Genomic DNA, 24,776 nt, shown 5'->3' on the forward strand with positions numbered 1-24,776 from the left:
TCATAAATTTTACGCATTTATTAGCTTTTTAACTGTAAACCTAAACAATCTGATATGGACACCACGACTTCCTTGTACACCTATTAAATTACATTACACATTTTTTTCTGCACTTAATTTAAACTTACTTCATTTGAAAGTCAGATACGATCGTCTGATTCTTTAAACAAGAATCTTTTTAGTTATTTTTTTATTATTGAATTATTATTTATCGTACAAGTTTTTTTATGATCACAGGTTGATAATTATTAATAAATCAATATACTTCCGTAAAAAGAAAGTTAAAAAAAGGAAATGAAGTCGAATTCGTACCGATGTGCCTTCTCCTTGTAAGATCCAAAAATTTCATTAATTAAAATTTTATCGGACCATAACTCTGAAACCGATGAAAATAAGTATTACTATATGATATATCGTTGAAAAGCTCTTAATGAGGGTTTATTACTACAGTTAAGAAAAAGTTCAAAATCCACACTTTTTTTGGATTTTGTGATTTTTTGGACGCTTTTGGTCCAGTCGATTGCCATCAAAAGGGGAAGTTTACAACTAGATGTTACAACAGTCCTAAATTTAAAATTTCAACACGGCGGCTAATCGTTTTTGAGTTATGCGAAACACATACGTATGTACAGACGTCACGCCAAAACTAGTCAAAATTGATATTTCCGTTGAAATCTGAAAAACGAAATTTTTCGCGATCACAACACTTCCTTTACTTCCTACTAGGAAGTAAAAAACGGTTTTCGGACAAAAAAGTTTTCATTTTTACTTTGAATATCGTATTAACTACTGGAGATACAGTTCCGAAACCTATTCTATTCGATTGTTCATATGAAAACCCTTCTTTTTTCTTTGTTGTCTTCAGTCATTTGACTGGTTTGATGTAGCTCTCCAAGATTCCCTATCTAGTGCTAGTCTTTTCATTTCGGCATACCCCCTACATCCTACATCCCTAACAGTTTGAAAACCCATAGGAAACAATTAATTTCACCCCTCAATTAAAGTCCTCAAAATTTCAGTACGACCTCGTTTCATCGGGGTAGCTGAATTCCGGGTGAAATCTTTCGCTAGCCCTAACTCGCTAAGGAAGCGTTTGCAGACCTATGTTTATGCGAATGTTTTTCATTATTTTGAAGAGGAATAATGTGAATTATGTCGATTTCCTCGTAAAACGACGTAGACATAACGGTATCAGTGTAGATAATTACGTTAAATTAATGTAATGTAATTATTATTCTTTCATAGTATAATCATTTTTTTATTTTATTTATACTCTTTTAAAATATTTATTGCTTTTCCTTTAATATTTTTAATACTGTTTTAAAATGTTGTTTTATTATATTTTTACTATTCGAATTTTATTGTTACTGCAATTTGTTAATTAAATGGTATATTATTTTATATTTAAATAGCATTCGATGATATTAATCAAACGTTTTGGTTTATATTGTCGTTAAATCATTAAAAAAAAAAACAGATTGACTTTTATGTCGCTACAAGTTAGAAATTATGTTGTAAAATTTTAGATTTTTTTTTTTAATGTTTAAGCTCAAAGCTGTTATGGAACAAATCCTGAAATTTAGTTTATATTTTATACGTTAGTCGTAACCAAAAAGGTTGTAGGAGGGATTTGACGCAAGGTAAATTTTTTCCCTGAAATCGGCATAAATTAATAAAATTCTTGCGCCATGCTTACTTAAAAAGCGAGGAGTAAACTGGTTTTCTGGTATTCGATCAATCGAATACAATATTTTGCACCGACATTGCAAGTTTACTGAATTACTGGAACTAATCACTTTTCCAGCGATTCCTTCATTTTATTTTTTACCGAAGAGTTTGGCCGTATCGCGTTCATTAATGCTGTCAGAGAAAGCAACTTTTATTGTTTCTTGTACCTTAGATGTTCGACGTGCACAACGGAATCAGTATTGTAAAGAAATAACTGATGTACCCGTTTTGATCGGACTATATACGTTGATGTTATTTAGTAGGAAAATTTTATTTTGTTTTAAGAATCCGAAGGGAAGACGATAAAAAATAATAAAGTATATAAAAATCTGAGGAAGATTAAATATTTAATAGCGAACTAGAAAGGTACTATATATATGTTACAGAGTAGGAAAACAATCCCGCAAAATAAAAACCGCAACAAAACGTTAAATAATGAAGTATCTTATTCGTAGCCGCTTAGAGATACAGAGTGGAAATCAGGAGTGACACCTGAGTAGGTCGCGCGTCAGGTGCAAGAAGTATAGGGAGATCGCATGTCGGTGCCTTGTCGATGAAACATTTCCTCTTTAGCTCGCACAGTTCTTCTACCGACCGTTGAAATAAAATAGCCAAATCTATTTTGAAAGGGAGATTTTATTGAAAATCACAACTCGAACGTCGATTTGCTTAACGGCATGGAATATTTATTTTTACAAAAATTTCATAAAAATCGATAAATATATTTTGTTCGTTTCGGTCGATCGATTAATGAAATGTTTTTTTCCTTTCTTTATCGTTGCGATTTGTAATATAAATTTCTTAAATTACCTTTAATTCGTTAAATATATTTATTGTAAAATATATTAAATAATACCCGTTTGCAGTTAATCAGCTTTTATAGTGTCAGATGACTTAGCATGTAATTAAATAAAATAAATTAAATAAATGTGTTCGTCCAATACGGTACAATAATAGGATTAAATTGCAATGTAAAATTGCTGTCTCTTATTATTATATCTTTACACAATAAACGTTCGTATTTATATCACTGGAAAGGAAAACACCCAGATGATAAGAGTCTGGAAACCCTTAAATAGACCTTTTTAACAATTAAACATAAAAAAAGGAAATTTAGCTAATGCTAGGTAGATTTCATAAGAAAGGTACCTATTGTAATGGGTACTATGATTCAACTTCCAGAAAATTTCGACATATCTTCGCGTTTCACATCCCCCAGACCCCAAAATCACCGTCAGCTCAAAAGTTTATGTATATATATTTCACTTTCTTGTGGACACGATAACTGCCGTAATTTTGCAACAATCACATTCAAATTGTTCCTCAATAGTAACTCGTCCCAAAATCTCGGTTGAGTTCGTTAACGGCCAAAATCGGACCATGTGGCTGGAAATGGGAGGGGGCTTTTTCGAAAAAAACAAAATATCGTTATAAATTTCTTATTAAGTAGAATATCGAACTCGCTTAAAGTTTTTACTATTCTTTGGATAACGGCCTAAAACTTATCTAAGTAAAACATTTTAATATCACCAACCGTTGGTCCAGGAGGTAGAAAAAATTGCGTTTCGAGTACATTTGAATATTTTTCGTAACTTTAAGGTGGAAATCTTTTTCATCCCCTACTTAGCACCGGTGAAATCTAGCTTCACCTTCCGAGGTGCCGAAAGGGATTTTTTTACCTCTAAACTATATTTTAATTTGGAACTAAAGAATAAAATATAATACTTATTTATAATTACTCGTTTAAGAGTAGCATAAGAGTGTAAGAGTCTATTCAGATGTTATTAAAACACACACACACATACTTTTTAAGTAGGGATTATTTTTATTTCAGATTTTCTTTAAGGTTTTGACATCATTTTAAAGAGCGTTAAAAAATATTTCCTAAAATTTTACGGCCATCATACTCGTGTACTCAATTATACTCGTATACAGAATAACTTTTGATTTGATCGAGTCGACTGGGACCCGTATACCAAGATTTTTATCTTTTTCCGAATTATTCTTTTAATAATGCGTAATTTTTAATATAAAAACGTATTTCATCAAGATGGTCAGATTGGACCCAATTTTTTTTTTTACATTTTGATCTTTTTCGCAATTGTCTTTACTAAAATTCGAAATAAAAAATCTATCGAGGGAAATTTGGGAAAATTATCCAACTCTTTGCCCGGATTTTTCCTATGAAGATTTTATTTATTTATTTTTTCTATACATTTATTTTATTAGATAAATAAAATATTTTACAGTAAATGCACAAAATATGTGTTTTAATGTTGACATTATTAATTAAAGCTATTCGTTCATAATAAAGTAACCGATAAACAGGTGAAGCTACATATATAGTCGCGAAGTACTTACAATAATCGTTTATCTTTCATCAGCGATCTATGACCTTTGTACTTAATAGTTGAAGGCCTCCTCTCTGTCAGAATAATCCTAGCCTTTCTACTACTACATATAGAGTCCAGGTGTGTGTGTGTGTGTACGCGGGTTTATATTAAATTCAAGGATTAAACCAAGAATAAATGGAATGTAATCGTCAAATTAGTATTGAAGTTTTTTTTTATTTTAATAAAAATTCTGATGTATGTTAACGAATTTTTATTTCCCATTTTATTACATATTATTTACATTACCCATCCTTTGTATATATACATAAACATATGTATTTGTGCGAAAAAGCGTATAAATACTTTTATATTTAAAATAATATAAGTAATCGCTTTCCGTTTAACCTTAAACAACAAAATATGACAGCATCCGATAATTGTTACTGTTTTAAGAAAAATGTTTACCCTTGCTTTGCGACCTTTTCTTTATTTATACGATTTAAAATATAATCTGACGAAAAAAGAAATTAAATTTTAATTTTAATTTGTTTTTCTCTTTGTTTTATTTAAAAGCTTACATTATAATTATACGAGCTTAAAATATTAATCAAAACGCTAATACTTATATGAAAGTAGTTGACCCTTACAATCAACCTAAATAGAGAAAACGAACTTTTTTTTTAAACACTTAAAAAACCCCAAAAAACAGATTTGCAGTAATAGATTACCTGATTTTTTCCTAACATATTTTTGCTATATATATTAATGGTAATCCACGCGTATTTTTTCTTTGTTTCGTGTGCACCTTAAAGCTCAAAAACAGCGTTGTCGTTCTGAATGCGTCTTATTATTGTATTTATTATTATTAAACTCTAGGAAATTTTTGATATAAAATCGTAAACGAGCGATATTTATTGAATTTATTAAGTAGGTTCAAAGGTGTACCGCCAATTAGTTACCGAACTAATTTTACGAGTCGTGTTATGAATTACTAATATTACATGTTAATCGTATTGAAATCATATTACAACCGATTATTTGCCGGTCCTGCTCGCTGTAAACGCGGTGATAATTATTAAGAATAAGAAATTCCCGTCCTACGCAACAGTACAGACTGGGAGTCTTACAAGAGCCGGATCGAGGATGAAATTGTCGTATCCATCGAGTTAAAATGTTCGGTCGATATAGCCTACACTACCGAATACCTGACCTCGATATTGCAGGAGGTAGCTTGGCTCCTGAAGACAAGCCCGAGAGGCAAGGTGAAACGAGCTATACACGGGAGGTAATGGATCTCATCTTAACGAAGGAGGAGATGACAATATTAAAGGAGACCCCAGGATAGGAAGTTTTTAAACAGGGGTTGCTCGGAGGTTAAAACGGGTGCTAAAGTCTTTCGAGGAGGAGACATTTAAAAATTACTTCGATAAACTCACTCAATAACCTCCCAGAAGGGACACTACTCTTTTTAGAAGGCGACGAGGAATTCTCAACAACCGTCGCCTCAGTTCCCTCCAGAAATCGATTGAAAGAAATCGATTGGATCACGAGCTAGAAGTGACAGTGAGAAGACCGATCTGTTTCTTAGACGCATGCGGTCGGTTTTTCAGTCGCTTAACATCTACAGCGCCGGTGAAGAGAATATTATGAACATTTAAGAGAGCCCGATTCCGATGAGTTTTCCGATTAAGCCCTTCTCATCTAGAAAAGCGCTAAAGGTGATCGAGAAGGAGCGAAACTCATAAAAAGCGCCTGACTTTGACTTGACAACCAACAAAATGCTCGCTATTCTCCCATATAAGGTCGTAATTTATCTGACTCGACTGTTGAATGGTATCCTTTGATTGAAATGCTCCTGTAAGAGTGGAAGGTGGCTCAAATAGTGACGGTCCTTAAGCCGAGTAAGTCAACCCGTAAGATGTCCTTGTACTGGCCAATTACCCGTTATGTCTCAAGGTATTCTAAAGGCTATTCCTTCGGAGATTGTGACTAATTTTGAAGCAGGAACAAGTTATTCCAGACCGCCAGTCGGGTTTCCGTGGTCGCCGTTCCACCACTGAGCAGATGCACAGGATCATTCGTGTTATTCCCAAACGCTTCGAGGAGAAAAAATTCTATTTTGTCGCCTTTCTAGATGACCGGCAAGCGTTCTATAAGGCTTGCTGTGCTGAAGCGAATCTACTTCAACCGTTCTCTTTGTTACTGAGTATTTACTTAGACGGATGCTTTTCACAGATTAAATAGGAGGAGGTTTTCTCTGATTTCTTTGATACTTCTTCTGGTGTTCCCCAGGCCTCAGGTCTCTTCTCTACTCCGTCCTCATTGCGGACATTCCGGTTACGGATGACACCACAATTGCATCGTTTGCCTACGACACGGCATTCATGGCTATCGATGATGGATTCAACTCAGGCCTCAGCTAGGTTGTAATCGGGATTGAACTTTCTAGAGCGGTTAAGGAAATATAAAATACAGATGAATCAAGCGAAGTCGACTTGTATGATATTCGCGATGACTGCCCAGGAATACGTCTTGATGGAAGTTATATCCCTCGAGCCGAGAGTGTACGGTATTTAGGTATTCGGCTAGATCGTCGTCTAACGTGGAAGGTTCATATTAAAGAAAAAAGGAAGCAACTAGATATCAATTTTCAAAGAAATCTGATGTCTGAAATTTGAGAAAGCACCTAAATATCAAAGAAAAGGAGCTATAATGGTTAATAGGCAGGAAATCGCAATTGTCCGGATCTAACAAGATACTATTGTACAACGTGATTCTAAAACCGATTTGGACGTAAGAAATCCGACTTAGGGTACGACAAGGACCAGCATTCAACAGTATAGAGACTATTCAACGTTTTCTGAACAAATTTGCGAGATTCATAACGCAGGCGTCACGGTTTCTTTCGGAACATTGCAGAGTCGCCGTATGTTAGGGAAGAAGTCAATCGATCGACAACCAAGTACAAAATAAAACTTAACGACCACGTGAACCATCTACCAGTTAACCTCTTGGACGATGGCGAAGATGTTAGCCGATTAAAGGGTTACATGTATTAGTCCTTTATTTTTCCTGTTTAGCCTCTGGGAATTACCGTTCAGGTATCATTTCAGAGGATGAATGATTGTAAATGAAGTGTGGTCTTGTACAGTCTCACTTTGACCATTCCTGAGGTGTACGGTTCATCGAAACCCAACCACCAAAGAACACCGGTATCCACGATCTAGTATTCAAATCCGTATAAAAGTAACACGTATAAGATCTAGAAACCTAAAATTGGTAATCCAGACGTAACCTCTATTCTTGACCTGTAAATCATCTCAACGAAGTATTTACGTTTTTAGTGTCATGCGTTTTTAAGTCGCTTTTTCTTTTATTGTATTGTTTTATTTATATTACTGGACTTTTTATGGATTCTAGTACCTAGTCGTTCAGACTTTATCGTTGCATCTGCTACCTTTGATTTACTATTGATGTTTTCAGAACGTATTTAATCAAGGTGTTTTAAGGAAACTCCTTTCCGCTTGCTTATTTTGATGAGATTTACTTATGGTTTCTACCTATAAAACCGATTGTAAATATAATTCGAAATACAAAAAAAAATTACGTATTAAAAAATAAAATATTCCAAAAACAAATATTTGAATGTTATGGTATGGGAACACTTAAGTAACTTTTCAATTGTTAATCGTAAATATGAAATTAAGCAAATACTCGTGTTACTCAAAAACAATCTATTTTTCGGTTTATGACTACTACTCGCCAGGCATCCAGGGGTTCTCCGTGGAGGGCTAAAACGCAAATCTTCTTTAATGGAAAGGGTAGGGGGTTTTGACACATCATTTTAAAGGGCATTTAAACTAAAGCTTCGGGCTACAACAATCCTAATAATAATGGCGGTCAATTAGTATTTTTATAGTTTGTTTTAAAATCGGCCAAAAGTACACTCCTGGTAGTTGAAATAAAAAATAGTTCTACAGGTTTAGGTACGACAATTTATTAAACATAATTTTTTGTGGAATACCTGTAGAATTACTGCGCAGTGCAGGTGAGGAAGCGATTGATAGATTATACAAACTGGTGTGTAATTTTTATGAAAATGGGGAATTTCCATCAGACTTCAAAAAAAGTGTTATAGTTATGATACCAAAGAAAGCAGGGGCAGATAAATGTGAAGAATATAGAACAATTAGTTTAACTAGTCATGCATCAAAAATCTTAACTAGAATTTTATACAGAAGAATTGAGAGGAGAGTGGAAGAAGTGTTAGGAGAAGACCAATTTGGTTTCAGGAAAAGTATAGGGACAAGGGAAGCAATTTTAGGCCTCAGATTAATAGTAGAAGGAAGATTAAAGAAAAACAAACCGACATACTTGGCGTTTATAGACATAGAAAAGGCTTTCGATAACGTAGACTGGAATAAAATGTTCAGCATTTTAAAAAAATTAGGGTTCAAATACAGAGATAGAAGAACAATTGCTAACACGTACAGGAACCAAACAGCAACAATAACAATTGAAGAACATAAGAAAGAAGCCCTAATAAGAAAGGGAGTCCGACAAGGATGTTCCCTATCGCCGTTACTTTTTAATCTTTACATGGAACTAGCAGTTAATGATGTTAAAGAACAATTTAGGTTCGGAGTAACAGTACAAGGTGAAAAGATAAAGATGCTACGATTTGCTGATGATATAGTAATTCTAGCCGAGAGTAAAAAGGATTTAGAAGAAACAATGAACGGCATAGATGAAGTCCTACGCAAAAACTATCGCATGAAAATAAACAAGAACAAAACAAAAGTAATGAAATGTAGTAGAAATAACAAAGATGGACCGCTGAATGTGAAAATAGGAGGAGAAAAGATTATGGAGGTAGAAGAATTTTGTTTTTGGGAAGTAAAATTACTAAAGATGGACGAAGCAGGAGCGATATAAAATGCCGAATAGCACAAGCTAAACGAGCCTTCAGTAAGAAATATAATTTGTTTACATCAAAAATGAATTTAAATGTCAGGAAAAGATTTTTGAAAGTGTATGTTTGCAGTGTCGCTTTATATGGAAGTGAAACTTGGACAATCGGAGTATCTGAGAAGAAAAGATTAGAAGCTTTTGAAATGCGGTGCTATAGGAGAATGTTAAAAATCAGATGGATGGATAAAGTGACAAATGAAGAGGTATTTCGGCAAATAGATGAAGAAAGAAGCATTTGGAAAAATATAGTTAAAAGAAGAGACAGACTTATAGGCCACATACTAAGGCATCCTGGAATAGTCGCTTTAATATTGGAAGGACAGGTAGAAGGGAAAAATTGTGTAGGCAGGCCACGTTTGGAGTATGTAAAACAAATTGTTGGGGATGTAGGATGTAGAGGGTATACTGAAATGAAACGACTAGCACTAGATAGGGAATCTTGGAGAGCTGCATCAAACCAGTCAAATGACTGAAGACAAAAAAAAAAAATTTTTTGTGGTACTTTATTGCTGAGCGGTTATTTAAGAGGTACTGTTAACTACTTTTCAAGCCGACTGCGGAAAATATTAATTGATCCCCATTTTGGTTAGAGTTAACCGTGGTCCTCATTTTTATACCAAAATTTTTGTTTTTTAATGCCCTTTAAAATGATTTGTCGCAACTTAACGCTTTGAAAATTATTTATTGGTTATCTTACTTTATTATACCTGTATATTTTTTCTCTATAACAATCTTGTAACAAGGAACGATGAAAAACATTTTATTGTATACGTGACAATTTTTTAAACATTCCATTAATTTTTCCTGGAAGAAACTTCACGGGAAATTAGATAAACAGTTTTTATCATATAAAAAAATATTTAAATACATAAGCTTGTGTAAAGAACCTCCTTGTTTTTTGCATTTAAAAAAATCCGATGTGGACACCACATCACTTCCTTGTACGCCTATTAAATTACATTTACACATTTTTTGCTGCACTTCATTAAAAATTATTTCATTTGAAAGTGAGATATGATCCTTCAATTCTTTAATAAGTGGCTAAAATATTTTTTTATTAATATCAAATATGTATACAGTTATTAATTTCACAATCTTAACTGAAATATTAGGATAGAGTAAAAGCCCCTTTATTACCCTTTAAATAAATGTATGTCTTATATCTATCTAATACTATGTTTCTTAAATTATTACGATATAACCATCAACAAAATGGAAAAAAAAACGAGTAATCAAATGTTTCACTAAATCTGATGTGGACACCACATGACTTACTTGTACGCTTATTAAATTATATATACACATTTTTTTAATCTGAAAAATACGTAAATACGTTTTTATTTCATTAATGTTTTCTCATATTTTTTAAAATTGTTATTATTGAATTATTATTTATTGTAAAACGTTTTTACAATCAGTGGTTAATAAAGCGATATATTTTTTTAAAAAAAGTTAAAAAAAGGAGATGAAGTCTGATTCGAACTGATGTTTCTTCCCCTTATAACATCAAAATATTTCATTAATTAACATTTTATTTAGCTGTAACTCTGGAACCGATGAAAATAAGTACCACTTATGATACATGGCTGAACATCTCTCAATGAGGGCTTCATCGGTTACGAAAAAGTCCAAAATTCAAATTTTTTGGATTTTCGGCTTTTTTGACTCGGTCAATTGCAATCAAAAGGGGAGGTGCACAACTAGATGTTACAACAGTCCTAAATCGAAAATTTCGATATCCTACGCCTAATCGTTTTTGAGTTATGCGAGATACGTACAGACGTTACGCCGAAACTAGTCAAAATGGATTCAGGGATGATCGAAATGGATATTTCCGTTGAAATCTGAAAATCGAAATTTTTTGCAATACTTCTTTTACTTCGTACAGGGAAGTAAAAGTGTTACCTTATATATACGCGCGTATACATAGGGATGATTGAAAGATCGTGTAATTTTATATTTTTCAAATAACTTTATTATTATTTTTTCTATTAGTTATATAATTTTACGATTATATACGTTTGCCTAGTTACGTACGTCGTTCCTATGAATTAATTTAATTAATATTTTGACGCTTATTAAATATTATATTACAGGTTTCATGTCACTTGACCTTTTTTTATAACTTTGTTACTGCGGTTAACTTATATAAAATCACGGAACAAATTTTCTGGCCGTACGTATTTAAAATTTCCCATTGCTTTTATTACACTGTTGTTTTCAAAAATAAAAATGCGCGTCAGGTTTTTTATTTTACATTCAATATCAAATTTTTTTTAATAAATAAACTTTGTTTAATAAAAAATCACGGCTACATAATTTTTTCAAAAATATATTTCTTATTTTTTCAGTGCCATATTATTTATTGCTTCGTTACAATTTGATAAGAATACACGAGTGTAAAAAATAAATTTTTTCACTTAATTACCTTAAATTTTGTAATACGTTAAATGCTTTCCAATGATCTCTTTTTCACTGGAACATAATATGTGGAAATTTAAATTAAAAACGTAAGTAAATAATTATTTTAAAAAAATAAAAAAATAAAATTGAACCGACATCAAGGACCGTGTAGTTTGATGCACGTATATAATCTTATATGATTCTCACTGTACCTACCGATGTTGTATATTATATATAATTTATATTGGGTCTGAAAGTTTTAAGACGAGATATCTCGATTTTTGATGATTTTATTAACGGTGCTACAAGTCTTGTATAAAAACTCACTTTTTTTGCCCAGAAGACCATATAATATCATCTAAAGTGACGTATACGTGTAGAATATCAGGATTCTTACGGTCCCTGCCTACCCGCCGAAGCGAAAAACATTTTTGTCAATTTTCAGACCGATTTTTTGTGTCTAAAAGATTTTTTCAACATCGCGGTAACACCGCAAAAAGCAGCTGCGTCAATTGCAACAATATTTATTTTTTTCGGATTTATAGGAATAAAGTTACTCTCGAATAAACTTAAAAAAGTATATAAGTATATGCGTGTCGAATACATAACCTTCGCAAACAAACTTTTCGTGAAACGAGTTTTTTTTGAGCGTGACAAAAGTGAGTGAACTATGAGCTACGTTGTGGCAGTTAAGTTTTGTGTTAAACTCGGTGAGAATGCTACTGAAACTTTTTCAAAATTGAAAAGGGCGCAAGGAGATGACGCTTTTCAGGTTTTTAGGTGGTTTAAAGCATTTTCAGATGGCCGGAAATCGGTTGCTGACGATTCACTCTCTGGAAGACCGTTAACTTCAAAAACTGACGACAATTTTGAGCGAATTAGAGACTTGATATGGAATTTTCTGTGATATGTCAGAATGATTGCAGAACAATTGAATTTGAACCGTACAACAGTCCATAAAATTTTGACAAACGATTTGAACGTGAAAAAAGTTTGTGCAAAATCGGTCTCAAAAAATCGCACTGTTGAACAGAAAAACAACAGGTGGAAATGTTCCGCGATCTTCTAGGGTGAATTGAAATTGATCCTGGTTTTCTAAAAACTTTCGTTACCGGTGATGGATCTTGGATATTTGAGTACGACCCAGAAACATAACCGCCAGAGCAGGAGTGGCACACTTCAAACTCACCACGTCCCAAAAAAGCAAAAATGAGCAAATGAAAAATCAAAATAATGCTAATCTGTTTCTTCGATAGTAATGGTATTATCCATAAGAATTTTTTTCCGCCTACAAGACAGACTGTAAATCGATATGTTTACCGAGAAATTCTTGAAAGACCGGTAAAGAGTTGCCCGCGTGAGACCGGCCATCAAAGACAACTAACTGGGTGCTGCATCTTGACAATGCACCTTATCATACTGCACTCTCAATTAACGAGTTTTTGGCAAAGAAAAACATTCCTGTAGTTCCTCGACCACCTTATTCACCTGACTTGAACCCCTGCGACTTTTTCTTGTTCCCGACTTTAAAAAACACCTCAAATAGCACCATATTTTGGAACAGTAGAAAACATAAAAAAATGTAACCGATCGTCTAAAGGCTATTCCGGTTTTTGAGTTTCCACACTGCTATGAAGAGTGGGAAAACCGTTTGAAGCGTTGCGTGACTTCCTAAGGGAACTACTTCGAAGTTGATAAGAGTCCATCTATAATTGGATTGTAAATAAAAAGTTTATCTGAACCGTTCTTATTACTTTACTTACAGAACTCGTATCACTTTTATGAGGTTCTATTACAAAAAATATATATATATACACAGATGCTAGAATAAAATTTTCTAAATTATTTACTGACATAGGTATAAAACATAATCCATATTTTCACATTCCAGAGTCCCTTAACTAATACTAACTAGCAGTCTCTCTTTGTAGCTTTTCTTACAAATAGTTTGGTTTGATAAAGGATGCTTTCGTTTCGTAAGCCTATATTTTAATAAATATAACATTTTTTAAAGTCTAAAATCACATAAACTTATATTTAAAAAAATAATCTTCAAAAAATATTGAATGAAACGTAAAAAAATAAATTTAATTTAACCCTTTTAATTCTCAGCGCCGATAAAAATGATAAATTATTGATTTTCTTTTTTTTTTGTTAATTTGATTCGTATAAATTTTGTTTCATTTAAATTTAACGAATAATTGAAATAAAATAAATTCTTTTAAATATTTTAGCCGAGTTTTTCAAATTGGTTTTTTATCATTATTTTTACATATATATTTTCGTGACAAATGAAGAGGTATTGCGGCAAATAGATGAAGAAAGTAGCGTTTGGAAAAATATAGTTAAAAGAAGAGACAGACTTATAGGCCACATACTAAGGCATCCTGGAATAGTCGCTTTAATATTGGAAGGACAGGTAGAAGGGAAAAATTGTGTAGGCAGGCCACGTTTGGAGTATGTAAAACAAATTGTTGGGGATGTAGGATGTAGAGGGTATACTGAAATGAAACGACTAGCACTAGATAGGGAATCTTGGAGAGCTGCATCAAACCAGTCAAATGACTGAAGACAAAAAAAAAATATATTTTCGCAATAAATCCATATACATTGACGTGTACTTTACATGAAATTTCTCAAACCTACTAATCTTTCTTTTGAATCCTTCTGAATGTATGGTTACACTAGAAACTATCTAACCTTTTGGCTTTGTTAAAAAATATTTATTTGAATCGGAATACAGAAAAGTAAAATACAATGTGTTTACTATATATGTCTGGAGATTACGTTTTGCTTATCGCTTGTTCAATATGACCGCCATCACGTCTAGCAACTTCTTCAACACAAACTCCTTTGTTGTTAATAACTCGACGATACATATCCTCGGTTATCTCGTCGCACGCCTCGAAGATAAGCTCTCGCAGTCCCGTCACTGTACGAGGATGTTTAGAAAAAATATTTTCTTTTAGAAATCCTCAAAGAAAATAATCACGGATTCAAATCAGGACTGTTCGGGGGCCGGTTCTATCCACACGCAAAACGATTAGGAAATCCGTTTGAATCGATAGTCGCGTTAACAGTTTCACGCAGAAAATCTAAAACAAGATTAGCTGTGCGCGGTCTAACAGGAACCATTCGTTTTCTAATCGAAATCCTTTTGCAAAAAGCCGAAGAACAAAATTATTACGCAGCATGTTTAAATAAGGTTCACCGTTCACGGTCTGTTCAAAAACAAAATGGGGATATTACTCCGTGACTTGAGATAGCGGTCCGTACCGTAATTCTTGGAGCGTGATGCACCTTTTCATGAAGTGCGTGTGGATTTTCGGTAGCCCAAAAACGTAAATTTTTTTTTTAACGAACCCTCTAAAGTGAAAATGTGCCCCGTCTGAAAACCAAACATTGTTCAACAGTACGTCTCGGTTCACAGTCCGTTCAGCGAATGCCATTCTTTGATGTTTGTTGTCGACGTTAGTTTACGCAACATTGTTATTTTGTACGGATACAAATGCATCGGTTTTTAAAATTCGCTGCACAAATCGACTAGAAATTCCAAGTTGTGCTGCCGCTTTTCTTGTTGATTTTCCGGGGCTCCTCAGCAATTTAGTTTTCTTTTTTACTAGAATTTAAAAAGAAAAAGTAATAATTATTTATCATTTTAATTTAATTATTTTATAAATTACATTATCTGGTTTCCATTTGCACATCAACGTTAAATAATAATAGGTATGATAAATAAAAACGGTCGGGTGAACGAACACTCATGTATTGATGTTAATAATGTTGATGGTTAATTTGGCTTCAGAAAGGGCAAATTGGGGTAAAATTCCTTTCCCCGTAAAACTTAAGAACAAGTAGAGGTAGAAGAAAAATATATTTATCAACCGGAAATTATCAATTAACATGTTTAATTAACAGGCGAATTTTTCCAAAAAAAAGGAGAAAGTTTTAAAATTTTATTTTTATTGAAGCATGTACTTCATTTCAAAGACGATTATTTATAAATTTAGTAGAAAAATAAAATGTAACTTCCTTTATTTATCTAAAAACCAAGCACGCACACATACACACACACACTATATATATATATATATATATATATATATATATATATATATATATATATATATATACACACAGGTACTCAATACAATATGTTCAATACATTTAAAACATTTATGCTATGAAAATAAAACAATGATATATTATGATCGTAAAAAAATGTCTAAAGTTTTGTTCACTTTTTATAATTCCGTTTTTAAAATATTTATTTAAATTAATAATGACTGCATTTGAATTAATTTTGTTCAAACAGTTTTAACAGATAGAACATCCATAAATAAAAGTCCGTCGATTCATATAAAAAATTAATATTGTATAAAAAATAAATTTTTAGTTTGTTGTAGCTTTTGTAAATTGACTGAAAATCGTTTGCAAGAGAGATAGATAGATAGAGAGAGAGAGAGCGAGAGAGAGAGAGTGAGAGAGCGAGTGAGTGAAAGAGAATGAGAGAGAGAGCGAGCGAGTGTTGGAGTACCCCTATCGAAGATTCCTGTAAAAGTTTAGACAATAATATTATTATACTGCTTTAATATTTGTCCTCCGTTAAGTTTTTGAAATACGTATTTAAAAGAAGTGTTTTTTTTTATTCAAGAGAGAGATGTACACACATATTTCCAAAATTATATCTGACCTAGTCGATCTCTTTGATAATCAAGTTAACCGATAATATAATTCTTTATTTGAATCTGACAGATTGCTTTTTTTTAAGTTATGAAGTAATACGTAAATAAATAGACGTTAAAAAATATAAGAAGCAATTCGTACGCGATAAAATTATAAAACAAAATATTTCAAGTTTAAAAAAAAATCTTCCTCTTTTGCGACAGATAATTAATTTTTTTTTTTTTTTTTAAGCGAGGGGTTTAAGTAAATGTTTTTCGGTAACGGTTAAGATCAAATGTAAAAGATGAATGAGTAGGTGTTAGACATAATTTATAATATTTTGTTAAGTAGACAGAAGGTCGTTGTGGAAGAAGGAGTAAGCGATAAGGTAACGTAACGGAATGATGATCGCCGGGTGGGGAGTGTTGAGAACTGTAGCGGTTGCCTTGTGTACGTGTGTATTCTGTTCCGTGGCCGATTTCAGTGCGAGCGGACCGCATCGAGACTTTAACGATAGTTTCAAACGTCTGATTACGTTTTCCTTCTGTTTGAAGCGGCGACCGAAATTTCGCGCGCCGTCGCTTTTCGGCCGCGATAAAATAAAAATACCGGTATTAATTTTACGAACGTTAACATTTTTTTTTTTATTATTTTATGTTTATGATATTTAATTCTTCGTTTTATTTACGTACTGTAATTTATTTATCTGCTTCCTTCAGCGGTTTATTTTTTAAATTTACGACGACAGTGATAAGCGTCAACAATAAACTGATACAGTTATATTTTGTGTGTGTTATAAAGTGCCAGTTATTATTTTACTGTTGATATGACATGGATTATTGTTAATATTATTATTACTGCTCTAAAACAATGTAATTATTTTAATTGTGTTCGTTGTAATCGTTAGACGTGTATATTTGCAATTACCAATATTTAACTATAATTTTGGTAAGTATTTTTTTTCACTATTGAATTAATTTGTGTTACATTTACCTATTAAAAAAAAAAAAACTATTTTAAATTGAATATGTATCGAAACGCATATTAGAAATATAGTACAGTAAGAAATGGATAATGTATAACGTTTATAAAGGGATGTTAGTCTGCACGTAATGAGTTTTGTTGAATGAATTTATTGTACTTTAAAAAGGTTTAGGGTTGCTTCATATTTTAGAGTATTCACATCAGGCCCAGGACACATCTCATTATTTTTGTTATTATTGACTGAAAACAGTATTTTTTTTTTTTTAATTTACTATCTGAGGATATACGTTACAAAGAAATCGCAGTCGATTAAAATTGTTATAAAAAAATGTTTCACGAATGAGGACGCGTAATATTTTAAACACGCATTTCGACGATTTAAAATATTCTTTTAACCGATGCCTTTTTACTTCCTTGTACGAATAAAAAAAAAGTATTGAGATCGCGAAAAATTTAGGTTTTCAGATTTAAACGAAAATATCCATTTTGACCACTACTGAATCCATTTTGACTAGTTTCGGCGTGACATCTGTACGTATGTGCGTATGTATCCCGCGTAACTCATAAACGATTAGCCGTAGGATTTTGAAATTTTGGATTAGGGACTGTTGTAACAATCCAAAAAATTTTGATTTTGAACTTTTTCTTAACTGCAGTAATAATAACTAATTGAGAGTTTTTCAACGATATATGGTAAGCGGTACTTATTTTCATCGGTTCCAGAGTTATAACCAAATAAAATGTTAATTAATGAAATATTTTTATCTTACAAGGATCTTATCGGTTCGAATCCGACTTCATTACAGATTTTTTTTAAATTTAACTATATTGATTTATTAATAATTATTAACCTCTGATTGTAGTGAGTTATGTGAAGTAAAATTTTATGTACTTTTAAAAATGTGTTTGTGTAATTTAATACGTGTAAAAAAAAGTCTTGTGGTATCCACATCAGAATTGATGAAACATCTGATTTTTAATAGTAATTGAAAATTATAATTCAGAATCGCGTTATTTTTATTTATGCATTTTCTTCGGTCTACCTGTCAATAAATATCGCTATAAAATGTAGAAGAAACCTTCTGTTTCTTTTTTGTTTTCATTTTGTTGACGGTTACATCATAATAGTTTAAAACGTAGTACTAGATACATATAAGAGTCGCATTTATTTAAACAATAATAAAGGGACTTTTACTCTATCCTAATATTTCAGGAAGGATTGTTGAATTAATAATCGTATAAATATTTGATATTAATAGCTAATACTTTAGCGATTGTGTAACTATTGCCCACTTTTATTAAAGAATTGGATGATCGTATCTCACTTCAAATGAAATGAGTTTAAATAAAGCGCAGAAAAAAAATGTGTATATGTAATTTAATAGGCGTACAAGGAAGTCATGTGGTATCTACATCAGATTTTTTTAATTCACAAGTTCAGAATGACTTTTAGTTAGAAATTGAACGAAGTAAAATTAAATTTTAGGTAGGTACCATCTCGGACATTTTCTTGCGGAGGTCCCGAGTTCAAATCTCGGTCAGCCTCGACATTTCTTCATAGCTACCAATTTATACCGGGCTAATGACCGTAGCTGTTGATACCCGCTCTTTCATAACAAAAGAGAAGAAAAAAAAACTAAATTTAAAAACATTTTTACACAAACGTCGTCGATCAAATTTGATGAAAATAGTAAGAAATAATGACTTATCAAGTAGTTTGTTGAGCGTACTTCTTAAAGTTTATTTTTTACGCGTAAAGTGGAGTCGTTTAATAAAAATAGTCAAATAAAATATATTTATTTTCTTTTCTAATCTTTTAAAGAAACGCTTTAAAAAATATTCAATTTCGATTTATTAAAATACGTAGATTTAGTATAAAATTACCGGTTTAAATCTTCAAAAGTATCTACAAAAATTTAGCAGCGCTGGATTTTTTTAAAGGTGTGTTTTTTGATTACCTTATTAATAATAATTTTTTATGTGTTTTTTTAAAAGTGTTTATTAAAAATAAAAATGGAGTTAAAATTTTACCGTAATGACGAACTAGATGTTTTTTTGCAAATATTGTTCTTGAGAATCCGTCTTTCTTTCTTTATGAAAAGTGGTTTTTAACGATCGACACCGACAACACATTTTAACGATAACGACACGTAGGGTTCGACTTCACTTTGTAATCCTTTACTATCGAGTATAATCGTCGGTTATTTTATTTTCCGGATCAAAAGCGAAGCTTATTTTAAAAATAAATAAATGAATTTTTGGATTCAGAATAGAAAAATAAGTTTTGTGACGGGGAGATGGTTTGGATGGAGAGTTTTCTGGGAAAATTGGCCGATCAGATTTGTTTGATGAAAAACGTCAGACATCAACCCTTTATCTAGATACTAATAACACCGGTCAACAAAATTTAATCTTTTGTTTGTTAAACGAGAATGAACGGCTGTATAGTACTTTTATGCTGATTTCATATATGTTAATGGATTTTTTCTATCGGGTTCAGTTTTTTGTAATTGAAATCTCTTTTGTAAAAAAATGTACGGTGAACGTAATATCAGAATGCATTTTACGCATTTTGTACCCGCCTAAAACCTATTTCTTTTGGATTTTCTTCTGTAGGTAAATCCCTCGTTAAATACCAACAGTAGTCGGCTAATATTTTTCGCTTCCATTTTCCCTGGTATCGTGTTTTCATTGTAGATATTTTCTGGTAAAAGCGTTCTCAGTGATCATCACTGATAGCGCCGAGGTTGTTAGGGAAAAAATCCAAATGTGAATGTAAGAAATGGTTTTTGAGTGACATGTTACAACCAAGTTCTTTGTAGTTTTGAAGGAGTTCACTCGTAAGTTCTCTGTAGTTATTGGCCTAATGATTTCCAAGGAAGTTGTTCCAAGGAAGTTCCAAATTTTGAAATGATTTCCTTGCAGCAACCTCCAAGTTATTCAAACATTCTTCATACGACGGATCACTAGTTAGTTTTCTTATTTGTGGTCCGACAAATATACTTTCCTTTATTTTATCATCGCTTATATTGGGGAATCTTTTTTTAGAAACTGAAGTCCTGCACCGTTATGTTCCATTGTTTTAACAAAATTTTTGAATAAACCAAGCTTAATGTGTTGCGGCGGAAGATAAACTTTTTCTGGTTTTACCTGACCGACAACATTCTTCTCTCTTAATCAGTACCTCTCTTTTTGGCCGCTGATCTTTTACGTAATGGTTTTTCCTATTCCTGGTGTCCCACTCGCACAAAATTCAACAGAACTTAGCGTATCCAAGTTGCAGTCCAAGTAAAAGCGCTATTGCGTTTAGATCTCCACAAATACGCCATAAATTTTCTCATACTGAGTCCTGCTCGGTTTCATAAGACTCCTTCTTGTGAACAACGTATGCTAAAGGTACGGATGAGTATTTATTTCCGGTGTTAAGTAGAATAGCTTTCAAAAAAATAAGTTTTGTCGAGTCGATAAAAAGTCGCCGTTCGTCAGGATGGTACATACGTCCCAAAGCTTCCAGTAAAGTGTCCACACCGTTACAGTATACTAAGTTTTCGTATCGAGAGAAGAAATTTTCAAATTCTGACTGTCTGTCACGGAAAGCTCTTATTTTGATGTTTGGTTGTAAAAGATGCCATCCTTTCAGTCTTGATGCCAATATTTCTGCTTGATTCTTTAATAAATTTAGATCGCGAACCAGATTATTTAATTTTGACCCGCTAATTACTCTTAGATGGGGGTTCAGTATATTTATTTTCTAAATATTTTGGATCTTTTTCTTCATCTTCATCTAAGTTTCATGTTTTTCGTGGTACTGTAATCGGAAGCTCTTGGCTATGTGGCACCGGTCCCGTGGCAGAGGGAATATCAGGGTATTTAACGGTAAGTCTGGTTTTAGCTGTTATTCCGGATATCTTTATTACACAGAGATAGTAATCTGTGGTGTGACTCTTCGGTTCTCTCCAGACCATTAGAACTGCAAACGGAATGCGACGAGATCCATTTAGCCAACCGGTCAACAATATTATACAAGAAGCGCAGCAAATACGGGCAGCCCAGTATTTGTTCCGATCGCTTAATTTACATCAAATATACAGTTCATACGACTTTTTTTATCATCGTGTTATATTTTTTTTCTGAGACTTCAACGTTACCTCATCGCAGATGCAGCAGAGCTCGTTTAAATTATTAATGCAACCGCGAGGCATTATTAATACATTATAATAACTAATATCGTTTAAAAAGAAACTCTTTATAAACGTACACTTACTTTATTGAACAACATATACTCGCAAATATGAAAGCCAGCTACAAAACTGAATGTTACACGCACGAGAACTCGCTCTTAAATGAGAATTAAAAATATTTCTCTAGTCTGCACGACAGTTTCTTTCTTTTTCCGTTTAGCCTCCGGGAATTACCGTTCAGGTATTACTTCAGAGGATGATATCTACGAGTGTAAATGAAGTGTAGTCTTTCACAGTCTCAGTTCGACCGTTCCTGAGATGTGCGGTTAGTTGAGCACGACAGTTTAAAAGTAAATATAATAACGACAGAAGTAACTAATGAGTGGGCGATATGATTATAGCAAGATGAAAATAGAAAGAACGAGTCCCATTCTTGTTCATTTTAATTAGCGTGTAAATAATAAACACGACTGATGTCTAACAAATCAATGTGACAACAATTAAGGGCCTGTAATAAATAAATAAAAGCTATTTAGTCGATAGATAATATAGTAGTAAAATACGTTCACAAAATGCTACGCTTATGGAGTTCATTACAAAAAAAACTAAGCCTGAAAAAAGAATTCTGATTTTATATTTGAAATCGGCATGAAAAATACTATAAGAATTAGTTATTCACTCTCGTTTAACAAATTCATTATTGATCGGTGTAATTATTGTTTTGTCTAAGATAATTCTTAGAATTAATCAGGGATAAAACGCTTAATTCCAGTTTAACTCTCTCTCTATCTCCGTTTAAATGCGAGCTATTAGTACGTAAGATATTAGTAGTAAGGTCACCGTACGTGATAACTGTTCATTTATTTCTTAGTATCGGTAAAATGTTAGGCTAGCTGCATATACCATTGGTTTTTAATGAAGTAACGATGTAGGATGCCTAGACTTTCTTATTTTACTTATCTTAATTGTTTAAGGTCATCGTACTCAGGAAAAAGAAACGCTATTGAAAATTAATATAAGTTTTATATTCGGAAATATACATATTTTTCGCGGTACAAGTGTTCCAAGACCTGAGAAGGCGTAGGTAATGTTGCGGGCCGCATTGTTCACAACAATGTGAAGGGAACACAGTAGGAACAAAGCGAACACTCGTATTTACAAGACTTCCCCGTAGCTGACCGCACGGCTGTTTTACATAATTATAGATAAACGTTTCCTTCTTATCGTACAATGTTCTGAAATCGGTTATAATTGTCGGTAACTATCTAATTTTTCGGTCGGTGGAAAATTTTATTATTTAATGTGATAATGCTTACACCGGGTTATTAATAATTATTTTATCCTTATGTTATTCGATTCGATTTTTAAAATTATAATATCGTCCGGTACGTTTTAATCCTGATTTACGCGGAGAGGTTGTAACGTGTCGATCTTTCATCCGAAAAGTGTCGGAATCGAAATGTAGTTGATCACAGTTTTTCATAAGTTACATATTTATATCATAATACCGCGCTTCAGACCTCACAAGGTCGTTAATCGACCTCATAATTGAAAGCCTATAAGATCAATTAATTATGTAGAAAAACAAAAACCAGTGTCGTTAAATAAAATTATTACGCCGAATTATTTACAACTGTTTTTATTTAGGCTAGAAACTTAACCTTGTCCTTTCGTTACCGATACACATTTATACCTTTGTTTAGCTACACAAATATTAAGTTTGTTGTAAAATCGTGTTATTTTTAATGGAATATCTGATGGCGGAAAGTAGTAATAATAAAAATAATTCCTTGCAGTTCGTCTGTCAGGAAATTTTATTCATACTAAAAAGAGGAAGTATCACATCTTACTTGACCGTAATTCCTGTTGTTTCCGTTTTCATATTTTTTTCTTTTTTTAATGATTTGATTCTTGTTCCTTTTCCCGTTTAATTCTTGTTACTTATCGTACCGTTATGTATTTTGCTTTTACAGGCTGTAACCGATTACATTCACTAACTGCGTTAAAGAAGATTAAATGCTCTCGGTTCCAAGACAGTAAAGTCATTCTTTTGACTTTAATATTTGGATTTACTTTGTGTTTATATCGTAGATCGTTTAATGTCTTTTGAAAATAACCGTTTGGTCTCATGATTATTTTTTTATAGAATCATAAATTTTTGTATTGCCAGTCTCCCTTTTAGTGTGTGCTTTTCTAAAACCGGTAATTCATCCAATTATTTGTCACCATTCAGGCTATTTTACTTTAGTATACCGATAACTCCGGTTACCCATTTTTTTTTCATTTTTTGACATTCTGAGGTCCCATGAGTAGTCCAAAAGAGTAGTGGATGAATTTGTGTATGCTTGTGTGTGTGTGTTTTGTTGAAATTTATTTTTAATTATTTATAAATATAATTAATTAAATATGCGGTTATTAATAAATAATTATTTAGAAATATGCAATCTTGAATCTTTGAGGGAAGTGAATAAAAGTATTTACTTTTGCCGGTTTGTTTTTCAGTCAACACTTCGTTTTGTAAGTGTAAATGTGACGGTAAACATGTAATCTGAAACAGACTCGGGTCGACCGCTACTGAGACGAGTGGTTAATTGAAACCCGACCGCCAAAGAACACCGTTATCCACAGTTTAATATTCAAATCCGCATGAAAGCAACCGCTTTTAATAAGACTTGAACCTTAGGACTCTCGAGTTCGAAAATCAGCTGATTTTGTGATGCCAACTTTAGCCATTAGACTAACCCGGCGGGTTTGTCCGCAGCTACTTCAGGCCTACGATGGGCTTTTAGGCGTACCAAAACGGTAGCGGTAATAGTATTTGCCTAAACAGACCCGGCAGTAGCTGAAAAACGGGTTGGAGAAAACAAACGGTTTTCGTTTCGTGTGAATAAAAACTAAAACTTTTCACTTTTTTTGCAATTTCCGGTGTACTTTCCCGCATATATTTACCGCATACTAAACATAATTTCTTTTTTGTGTCCGTAAATACTTAAAATGAGGTAAATAAATCCTCCCTTTTATTTTTAACGTTTCGTAATTACTGTACAATTTTTAATGTTGCTTCAGACCGATTTGGAAAGCAGAAACAAGTGCCGCGCGTTGTAAAACGGCTGAGTTTATAAATGCGCGTAATCGTAAAAACCACCGCAGAGCGAAGGTCTATCGCCCCTGCAGGTGGCGTAAAAGACTTCGCTTTAAAAAAAATCAATTGAATATTTATTTAGCTTATTCCTCGGCCTGACGTAAACGAAGCGAGGACAGGAACTTTAAATTCTTATTAGATGGTGGAAATATTTCTCCGATCTGGACTTTCAAAACGGCATTGGCGAAGATTCTGGCGTACGTAATAGAATCCGTCTGTAAAACAGTCGACTATGTTTTGTAGAAGATAATGAAGAAACCTCCCGATCGGATCATATTTATCCACAAACCGCCGCTGAAATCGACGTTGCAAACCGATAATGGAATTCGCCGTTCAAAATACCTCGTTTAATCGGTGCGTTTGATTCTA

At 32.8% G+C, this 24,776-nt stretch overlaps 1 protein-coding gene across 2 annotated transcripts in view; it reads left to right on the forward strand.

Annotated features, from left to right (window-relative positions):
• bdg (sodium-dependent transporter bedraggled) overlaps positions 1-24,776 on the forward strand; it is a 219,154-nt gene that overhangs the window by 72,787 nt on the left and 121,591 nt on the right. The window contains exon 1 of one of the 2 annotated variants that reach the window (XM_075371552.1): positions 16,584-17,048. The exons of the other annotated variant lie outside the window; for it this stretch is intronic. The gene's annotated coding sequence lies outside the window, so the exon portion shown is untranslated. Of the gene's footprint in view, positions 1-16,583; positions 17,049-24,776 lie in introns of those variants that run through there. 2 annotated transcript variants of the gene reach the window in all.

The sequence above is a fragment of the Lycorma delicatula genome, chromosome 7 (assembly GCF_047948215.1).
Source record: "Lycorma delicatula isolate Av1 chromosome 7, ASM4794821v1, whole genome shotgun sequence".
Classification (NCBI taxonomy): Eukaryota; Metazoa; Arthropoda; class Insecta; order Hemiptera; family Fulgoridae; genus Lycorma; species Lycorma delicatula.